We start from the raw sequence: 11,007 nt of genomic DNA on the forward strand, positions 1-11,007 counted from the left end.
GCAAGAGTGCAGAAGAAAGACAAGGGAGAGAAAATGTTCCCCCTCCCCCTAAAAAAATTAATCAGCGCATATCTCGTGTGCTTCTTCGTATTGTATGGCTCAGAAAAATTTTTTCTCGCGCTGTTCCCATTCACTCCATGTCAAAAAAACTATCCCCTCAAAAAGTTTAAACGCTGGTTGACCTATTCACGCGTCCAGAAAAACTAAGGAATTTTTTCTAAAGTGAATAAAGGCAGCGTGAATACATTGAAAAAAAGAAGAAAAACAGGTGCTCGGTGAAGCATGCTGCGAAATTTTAGTCAGGTTGGGAGGCCGCTGAGTTAGCCCTCTGCTTTTATGCAGCGAGGACGTTGGCCAAGAGTGGGAATATGCGAGCACACGCTTCAAGAACCATAGAAATTAATTCTGGTTTACCTGGCGCGCACACTTGACAGTCCATTGTAAAGCACAAAGCTGTTTCCTAATTCTGAAAGTACTGGTATTGTTCTCATAGTTGCTAACCAGACAGAAACAGAGGTTAATGAAGCTATTTCATCTGTAAAGGGAAATGCTTGATCGCAGCTTCTGTGACATTTCTGCGCCCTCATTCTTCCCTTTAGCGAAGGTTGAACGAAAAAATTCAAAGCGCTAAGGACGGGACAAATTGAAAGGAGACACACACACCAGCGCTTCACTTTGTCCCGTCCTTAGCGCTTTGAATTTTTCTTGTCATGCGCCAACTGGCCCGGCTGATTCCCTTCGAGGGTTAAAGTTTGGAAAGTTTTTATTCGGACAGTGCTGCACATTGTTTATTGAAAACACACAAAGAGGTCACAGAGTCAGACTGATGAAGGGACTGTTTACCGTTTTCTGTTTACTGTTAAGAAGTTGAGTGTTTTGTAAGCAAGAAATATTGCAACGTTTTATTTCGAAATTTTTATAGTAATGTCACGTGAGAATATTGATTTAAATTAGGAGTTGATAATATCATTTGTTAATAGAGTAATAGCGAAGCGTTGTATTTGATGAACGGAGACATACTAGAGCGAAATTAGTAAGGAACGATATTCTTTAGCAATCCTATTTCATAGGCTCCGTTTCTTCTTGCAAAAAAAAAGCGGCATGCGTGTTCTCGGAATTTAAGTACATATCAACTATGACCCCAAGAAAAACAGTTCTTGTTATTTTACTCATGTAATCCGGATCTGCGGTCACTACCTGCCCGACGTAAGCGCATTCTCTTACCACTTCAACCATCTCCCTACCAGTTGTAAACTGCGGTTCTGTTCCTTTCCAAAACTGTTGAACGTTACTTGGCTTCGATATATTAATTTTTGGATCCGCCGTTCATTTCTACCTGTCCAGCTCATTCACATGCTTGTAGTTCCTCTTCTGACTGATTTAGCAAGGAAATGTCATCACCGAATCACGGATTATTAAGGTGTCCTTCAGTAACTCTAACCCCGACCTGTTCCCAACCCGGGCCTCTAAATCCCTCCTAGGAACAGGCGGTGAATGGCATCGGCGAGATCGTGTCCCCTTGCCTGACGCCGTTACTTATTGCAATTTTATTTCTAACATCATGGAGGAATAAATACAATAGCTGTGAAGCAGTTATATGTACCTCCAGTATTTTTACATAAAGCTCTTCTACACCCTGATTCCGCTTTGACTGCATGACTGCTGAGAGTTCGAGACTGAGTCAAATGCTTTCTTGTAATCTGTGAACGCTACATATAGGGGTTGGTTGTATTCTGTGCATTTTTCTATCACCTAATAGATAACGTGAATATGGTCTTTTGTCGAGTATTCCTATTCCTTTGAAAAGCCTGTCTGACCATTTGGTTCATTGAAGTGCAACGTTGTCCTGCCTCTAATTACGATTACTTTAGTACAACCAGGATGTATATAGTCACTTCCAAGACTCCACTCTCACTGGTCTCGGCAGCACTACTAGGATGCGGAACATTAACCCGTTCATTTATACTGCGTAGGTTAGAAATATATTTGGTCAATGTACCCGCTCAAGTGGCGATTTTTTTCGAGCTGCCGTGCCCGCAACAGTTACCTACTATTACTGTGCTTGTAGACAAGTTGTTGCTCCTAGCAGGAGATATGCATACCAACCCAGGCCCGGATCTTACCCAGATTGCCAGACAACCTAAAGAATTTTCTAGTGATATAAACGGCAGAAAAGAAATACGGCTAGTTGAATAGACTAAAATCATCATGCTCTGTGACAGAAAACAAACTCGCCACCTGCTAAAGCTAAATTTCTTGCATGGGCCGTGTGATTCGAGCAACGGAGAAAAGAAGCGATCATCCGAACGCTGTAGAAAAAGGCCAAAGTCAACTATACGCTGACTGCCGGAGGAGGAGACTGAAACCAGTGAAACTCTCGAACAACGTGTTGACGAAACAGTTGTACAAGACACTCTTGAACTACGCGCCGTCGCCATTGAAAGAATACACAGATTAAGTAGACTTGAAAAGAAGAAGACTATACCAGTTACTACGAAGCTACTATATTCGAGACAAAAAAAACGTGGTCTTAAAGAAAGACTTTAAACTAAACGACACAAAAGATTCCATCGGTGAAATTTATTGGCTAGAGTTGGAGACATTTGGAAAGCAGCCGTGGGTGAGTGCCAAACAGTAGCGTGAATATTTGACAACTTAATCATCAATAGACGAGCCTATATTTGGGACGAAGAAAATAGAGAAGAGTTCCTTTGCATAAAAAAATAGGTGGCAGTTTAGCATTGCTAAGCACGAAGTATTGTGCGAAAGCACAGTTTTTGCAGGTGGGCGCTACCGTCACTTACTTTAAAGCGCAGTTGACGTGTCCACTCACCCAGGGAGCCAGTTATGCGCGTCTTAAACTTTGTTATCGTCAGTGGAAATTTACAGAATCTACGTCGACGGCCTATGCTCCACTGCCGCGTTTCAGCAGCAGTGTTGTCAACGCCAACGCATGCAGCGCACATCTCTCTGTCACTCTCACCGCATAGCTCAATGCGCGACTAGTTTGATAGTAGTATTAGGTGATGAAGAACACGATGTGCAACGCACGACGAGAGAGTGTGTTGAAGTTTAACTCGAGGCCACCGAAGGAAGAGTACAATGCGAACTTCAATAGTTATCTATCCAGCTCAAATAATCGCAAAGCTTTGTACCGGTTCATGAACGCGACCATAATTCGCCATCCTCTCGTGTTACAGGGTCAGGGATGCTAGAGCCCCAGGAAGCACAAAATCAACATGACCAGATAGCATAAGGCCTTGCTCTGCGCTTTCAAGCGTGGTTGGTGGTTCCGTTTGTCCTACCCACACCGCGTACAACCTTCATTTCTGTCCAATCGTTTGTATTATTCTCCAGAGTTCCCGGCCTCAAACCTGCAGCTCCTGGATGAGACGGGGTCGCTATCGGTACGTTGAAGCGTCTTGTGCAAGACTTTACCTCTGATGTTTTGCATATTGTTAATGTGTCGTGTTAGATAGCTTGGCTCCCCTCCCCTTCCCCCGAATTTAAAATTGCAAAAATAATCTTACTTCTCAAACAATCTAGGAAGAGTTTTCTAATCGATAACATTCGACCGATTTCCTTGTTGCAATTTTAGTAAAGCTTATTGCACACATTGTTCACAGCCGTCTTACAGATCACGTTATGACATTACAAGGCTTCAGTGCTTATCAACTAGGGTTTTGTCGAGGGTGCTCAATCTGGACTGCTCATTTAGATTTGGAAAGCAGAATCTGTGCTGGAATGGAGAAGAAAGAGGTCGCGGCTTTAGACCATTTGGATATCGCCCAACCATATGACAGCGTAGAGAATTCCATAGTCTTGAACAACCTTGACGACATTAGGCCGCCTTATTACATTATTGCATGGGTACAGAAATTCTTAAAAGATGGATGTTTCTTTTGTTGCGACTGTTCTTTTACTTCCGAAACCTTTTTTCAGACTAGAGGTGTGCCTGAGGCATCGATTCTGTCTGCTTTACTTTTTAATATACTTATGCGGGACATACCTGTTCAGGGTGACAACAAAGTGTATGTCTATGCGCATGACATAGCCTGTTTGCATCTGCAAGAGGTATTCATTCTTTGTACCAGCTGCTGCAAGCCTACCTCAATGGCCTGGGAGTTTCGCTGTGTAAGTGACATCTAATTCTCAATGTGAGCAAATCTTCCGTTCTAGTTTTTTCTCCAGCGTCCCCTCTTCATATCTGTCTTCTGTATTGTGGCGCCCAAATCCCACAAGCTGAGACTTTAAAACACCCAGGTGTTAGATGCGAGCCTCATTTAGACTGGCGACCTCATTTCAAAAGTATTGTCCTGAAAGCTGGGTGCGCTGTCAGTCACCTGACGCGAATCAGCATTAAGAAATTCGGTATGCGCAGAGAAACTTATTATTTCGCTATAAGACTTACGTAAAACCAATTTTGGAGTTTGGTTGCGTCCTGCTCTCCGGTTGTCCTATATAAAAATTTGACCTCTGGTGCTTTTGGAGAGGCACGCTCTACGGCTTTGCCTGGGTTTGCCAAAATCAGTGACAAATGTCTTCTTTACGGAAGCCCGCGTACGGGACTTGAACTCTCGGTTCAGCTTTACAGTGCCCACCTTCTTATGGTGACTTAAGCCAGTGCCTGGAGTGGCTCCATCCATTTTTTCACAAACCCAGCTTTGTTTCTAGATAAACTATGGGCAATACCTTTGAACTTGGCGAAAAGCAGAAAAAAGCGCTTATTCCCACGCACTAGATTGGAGTTTTTCTGTCTCGATCCCAGATTGTACGGCAATTTTTGCTGCTGAAATTCTCGCTATTGCTGTGTCCCTTCAAAAACATATGCGCTATATTTCTCATGTAATCATACTTTCACACTGTCTCTCAGTCGTGGCAGTGCGTGACAGCTCGAGAACTAGTCTCTTGTACTGATCCCTAAGGTACTTTGTGCCTCTTCATGTGCAAGAAGCTCGTTTTCAGTGGATCCAAGGGCACTGTGACATTACTTCAAAATCGATGCGCGATTATGTAGCGAAATCATCGATCACTGGGCCTGTTGCCTACGTCGTTCTAAACCTCATCCTGCTAACCACGTCTCGTTATGAACGTTACCAAATACACCAGTACGTGAGCCATGAGCCCCTCCTTGCTACAGCGGACTCTAAATACTTAAAATCCCCATGGGACATTTGTTCATGTGCTTGAAAGAAATGTGATATTTCCGTGACGCTGTTGCGGCCCACGATTCCTCGTCTCAATCATTATTTATGCCGTTTATGGCTCACACTATCCAATCTATGTGCGTCATGCGGGGACGTTGAAACGATAGATCACTTCAACCACTCCTGCCGGCGGTTAGCACGGCAGAGAATTAGGTGTTTGCAAGTTCCCCTTGCTCAATTAGGGCTACCGTTTTCTCTCCACATCCTCCTATCCTCCTGTTTTCTCCTCTTTGGGCCTGCACTAAGCCCTGGCCAATCCCCCACCGTGAGTATGTGCAATCGCTTCTGGGGCAACAGCACCAACAACACGAGACGTCTTCAGCTGCGCCGATGGCCTAGTGCTCCTGCGAAATCATACCCAGCAATTCTGGACAAAATTATTCTTACACGTGAACGAGTTAATGAACGCAATTTTTCACATTGAAAGATTTCACTATACTAATCATTAAAACCGCAGATTTTCCGTCACGAAGCTTGCTTTTTTTGCTATTAACATTTTTGCCATCGTGAAAAGCTTTCCCATTTGGTGTTCTATGGCAGTCGTAACTGCTCGATGCGAGGGATTGAAAAACTTTAATTGATTGATTTTCCTAAATATCGGCTGCAGGAATCATTACCTTGAAAGTTTTAATAACAGTGCCTTACCATTTTACAAAAATCAATTTTTTTGTTCAAAATGTTGAACATGGGCTGGCGAAGGTTATCTGTTCGCGCCGTCACGGGTTCGGATCCCAGTCGCGGATATTTGTTTGATTTCTTTTTATTTATTCATTTCATTTGGCACAAACCCACAAACATTCGAAAACCACAGACATTGCACGATCTTGTTCAGAATTTACCCATCTGAATAATGCTTTCGCACTGAAAGCGACACAAAATTCAGTCCACGTGTAAGCCGCCACAAAGCACAGTCAAAGAACTCTACATCATCAGTGCAAATGTAAGTAGTGTAGCGAAGAAAACAAAATATCTTGAGTGCCTCCTAGTTTATCAAGAACCAAATATAGATGGAATCACTGAAATGTGGCTTTAACCAGATATCTCTAATCACGAGATTGGTCTCCCAAACTATTCCATTATGCGAAAAGACCGTGGTTCACGAAGAGGGAGCGTTGTGTTCCTGATAAAAAAAAGCCGCTTCCTTTCGTTATTCTCCCTGAAGATCCCTGTGCAAAATCTACTTTCTGCAAGACCTTTTGTCAAGGTGCAGAGACAATCACTGGCTGCTTTTGCACATGTCCTTCTTCTCGACATGAACAATCCAGCGCAATTCACGAGTGCCTTCAAAACCATGTCCGAAATTCCCGATTATCATCGGTAATTTCGCCCTCCCGGACATATTTTGGACAACACTGAATTTTATGTCAAATGCTTCAGAGGCCCTCACAGATTTAATGTTGAATTATAATCTTCAGCAATTTGTTCTGACAAATACACGTATCCAAGCATCTATCAGCAACATCCTAGATCTGATAGTGATCAGCGATCACTTTCCCGTAAACCTACTCAAACAACCAGATATAGTTGGAATCACTGAAACCTGGCTTTCACCAGATAACTTTAATCAGGAGATCGATCGCCCAGAATATTCTGTCATATGAAAAGACCGCGGTTCACAAGGAGGCGGCATATATTACTGACAAAAAAAAGTGTCTTCCTTTCAGTATTCTCTCTAAATTTCACAACAGAGTCTATCTTCTGTTAGACCCCTTGTGAAGGTGCACAGAAAATCACCGCTGCTTTTACATAAAGTGCTTATTCTCGACCTGAACGGGTGAACGCAATTCACGAATACCTTCAAAACCATGCCCGAAGTTCCCGCTTATTATCATACATAACTTCACGCTCCCAGACGTAAATTGGACAGCATTGTATTATATGTCAAATGGTTAGGAGGGCGCCATAAATTTCACGTTGGATTTTAATCTTCACCAAATTGTTCTAAAACCTTCACGTATACAAGGATTTCTCAGCTAAATTCTAGATCCGATACAAATCAGCGATCACTGTCCCGGAAACCTAATCACATTGACATCATAGATGGCACCTCGGAACATACTATACACACATGCCGATTACCCTTAGGCAAAACACTAATATGTGATAGCAACATAAAAAAGTAATTTCACCATATTAGATGACACTGCTATAGTAACCAACTTCGCGCACGAATTTCAAGCATTTTTCGACATTGCTTCTAATGAGACCACTGATGTGAACATCTTTTAGGAGCTGTTTAGAAATATTGCAACCTAAGGTGTAGGCGCATTTGCTCCGTAAAAAACAAAAAAAAAACAAAGCGACTTATTGGATATAACCCGTGTGTTACAACAAATGTGATTCAAGCACAATGTCAAGTAAAGTGAAAACGTAAATCTATCAAAGATAAGGGACAGGGTGTAACCAAATTATTGAAACTATTCAACGCAGTCGCTGGTTTAAAACAGATTTCAAGTCCTGCATAGGAACAGTACTTAGTTCCCTGCACCCCTTAGGAACAATGCTCATAGTTCTTGGAAATATTTCCGCAAAGAAAAAAAACTGAATACCCAGTCTCTCCGTGGAGGAGAAACGTCCCAACGCTACATGCACAGCGATTTATTCAAAACAGTTTTTAAAAAATATAGCGGCGCTCTCCCTCAGAGTTGCTGCACAACTACGTCACGTATCGGCCCTCTCAACGTACCAGACGATGGTATTCTTAACCTTCTGCTAAACGTAGACACAAGGAAAACAAGTGGTCCAGATGATATCTAGAACGAGTTCCTTTAACAATATGCAGAATGGCACAGCAAATATCTTTGTAAAATTTTTCTTAAGTTCTTTTTCCGACCTCGATATTAACAGACGATTGAAAAAATAGCGAAGGCCTTACCCATTCATAAATACGGAGACACAAATTCTAACTGCAGGCCTATTTCGCCTACCAGTACATATAGCAAAATTATGCAACACATCATATCAAAAAACTTACCGAACTTTCTAGAGAGCCAAAACTTATTACTACCCTCCTAAGCATGTCTTTGGACACGGTTTATCAACTATTACTCAACTAACAAAGGCCCCGCATGACCTCGGTCTTGACATTAATGCCTGCAGTCAGACGGACACCATGCTAACTCGATTTCTCTAAAGCATTCGACAATGTCAGTGACAAGAATCCATAATCGAAACTATACAGCATACTAGGAGACCACAAAGTGCTACTTTGGACCCCGGATTTGAACCAACCGCTCACAATTTGTATCTTTCGAAAAAAATCAATCAAGACCAGATCCTGTTATGTCAGGAGTCCTCCAGGGATCGGTCCTAGGGCAACTGTTGATTTTAGATTTTATCAATGATATTACCAATAAAATTGCTAGTAACGTATAGCTTTCCGCCAGTCATTGCGTTCTGTACAAAACGATAAGAGACCTGTTCTGTTCCTTATTTTGTTTTGTCATATATGAAATTTTAATAGGTGCTATTCTTTTTGTTTGTATTGTTCATTCTATCCCTGTCATGACCATTAGTAAGGGTCAACAGTATGAATAAATAAATGAATTACTCTAAGCAGCTCTATTAACAAACTTGTTTAATGATGTGCCACACGGTAGATGAAACTAAACAATAAGAAATCCGTTTGCATCAGTAACCAGGAATAAACGGTTATATAACTTCGACTACATAATAAAGACAAACGCTTAGGCTTAACTCTAGCATCAGAACACATATGGGACGTACGCATCGCCAATTCCACGCTGTCATATTTCTATAAGAGGCTGTTCTTTAGAAGTTGCTTACGTCTAGCCCCAAAAAGTACCGAGCTTTTCGCCTAAACTACCCTTGTAAGATCGGTTTTAGGATATGCAAGCAGCGTTTGGTTCCCACAATCAGTCACCTTCATCACTCGGTTTGAGATAGTGAAACGAAAAGGAGTAAGTTTCATACATAAAAATACAAACCTAGTGACTCCCCTACTGAACTTGCAGTGCCATCTGGCCTGCCGTCATTATCATACAGGACGAAGGAGTCTAGCCTTAATTTTTTACCATGTATTGCACAAAAACTTCAATATAAATGTATCAAATATGCATCTTTCTCACAGTCACGGCAATCCCTACATAAGCGTGCGCATACGCTGACTGCATACACTTGTCGAACCGACGCTATCAAGCAAGACGAGGAAGACGAAGGCGTTGTTCGACCTACTGTCGCCTCAGCCCTGGTTATTTACCTAATATTGCCTAATTTACTTAGTTTTATTTGAATATTCGAGGACGGCTGCATCTTCAAGGCGGTACTGTCCCCATGGGAAGAGTGCGGCAGCTCCGGCGCCGGCATGTTTAACGGGACCACGCCAATCTAAGGAGGCTGCCTCGGAAGAGGCGGCCATGGCTTCCCAGGCTGTGGAGCGACCAGAACATGGAGACGACCACACGTCCAACGAGACCTCATCGTTCAGTGGGGATGAGTCAACGATTGTGGACGGTGACGAGTCAGTGGCCGATATGGCTGACGTAGACAATGAGGGCTTCAAGTTGGTGTCATCGCAAGCATTCGAATGGTGGGGATCCCGGTAGTAGTAGTGGGCCCACGGAGAAAGGGTTTAATTTAAGAGAGAGGATTCGCATCTTGCTTTTCGCGACCATTCAATCACTGCTGGCATCAGCTTCGATTCGTAGTCGGTCCACCATGCAAGGAGCCCTTCAGCTGGATGTCTCAACGGAAGAGCAGGTTGACAAGCCTCTGCAGTGCTCTCAGATTGGTAACATCAAAGTTAAATTGCGACTGCCCCATTTCGACATGAAGAGCACCTGTGTTATTGAGGGTGCACCAAAGTGGTATTCAGAGAGCGACCTACATGATTACTTGAAACCACAAGGTGTTCGGCACGTGAAACGACTCGTGCGTCGTGGGGAGTCTCAAGAAAAGCAATGGGCTGCGAAACGTGCCAAATCCATCGTGCTGACATTCGCTGCTAACACAGAGCGCCCCGAAAAGAATGATCTGAGATTCACGAAACACGCAGTTGCGAATTTCACTGAAACTCCTCCACGGTGTTTTAGATGCCAACGGCTTCGGCATGTGTCCTAAGTTTGCATAAAGGAGCGACGCTGTAAGCGGTGTGGTGGCGACCACGACTTTGAAGCCTGCAAGGCCGATTTTGCTTGTGCCAATTGCAATGGCGACCATCCAGCGAGTTTCGGAGGCTGCCCCTTCCGTGTGAGCGCTCTGCACCGTCGGATATCCTTCATTGCTGGTCCCAAAACACAACGGACTGAGAAGCCTGTGCCAGGATTTGACGAGTTCCCAGTGTTGTAGTCTGATATTGTTCCGTTACCCCACAATGTTCCTAAGAGACCTGAGTCCAGCAAGACGCAAAGGTCCCTTGCGTGCGAGTCGGTTGTTCGACCTCCAGCAAAAAGTGTCCAGGCTCTTAAGCGACCTGATAACAGCCAGACTCGACGGCAAGGGGGACTCTCATGTGCACAAGTGACGAGAAAACCAGCTGCTGCGGCCAAGAGTGTCCCTGGCGGCATCTTTTGGCGATGTTGTGAATGCGTTGCCTCAAAATAAGGAGTTTAAAAATCAAGGTGTACCTGACCTTTTTCATGTTTTGTTTGGGGCTCTGCATTCACATGTTCTAGCGATGCCACCTGGTAACCGGAAGAACTTCCTACAGCTGGTGCTTTCTTTTGAGTCCATGATTACCACCTTCGCAGCGAACTTCCTTTCGATCTACTATGGATGGTGTGCCACTTCATGGATATAATATATACCGAAAAGTGCCGTTTATATTGCAATGGAACAGCGC

The sequence above is a fragment of the Amblyomma americanum genome, chromosome 6 (genome assembly GCF_052857255.1).
Source record: "Amblyomma americanum isolate KBUSLIRL-KWMA chromosome 6, ASM5285725v1, whole genome shotgun sequence".
In the NCBI taxonomy this organism is placed as follows: Eukaryota; Metazoa; Arthropoda; class Arachnida; order Ixodida; family Ixodidae; genus Amblyomma; species Amblyomma americanum.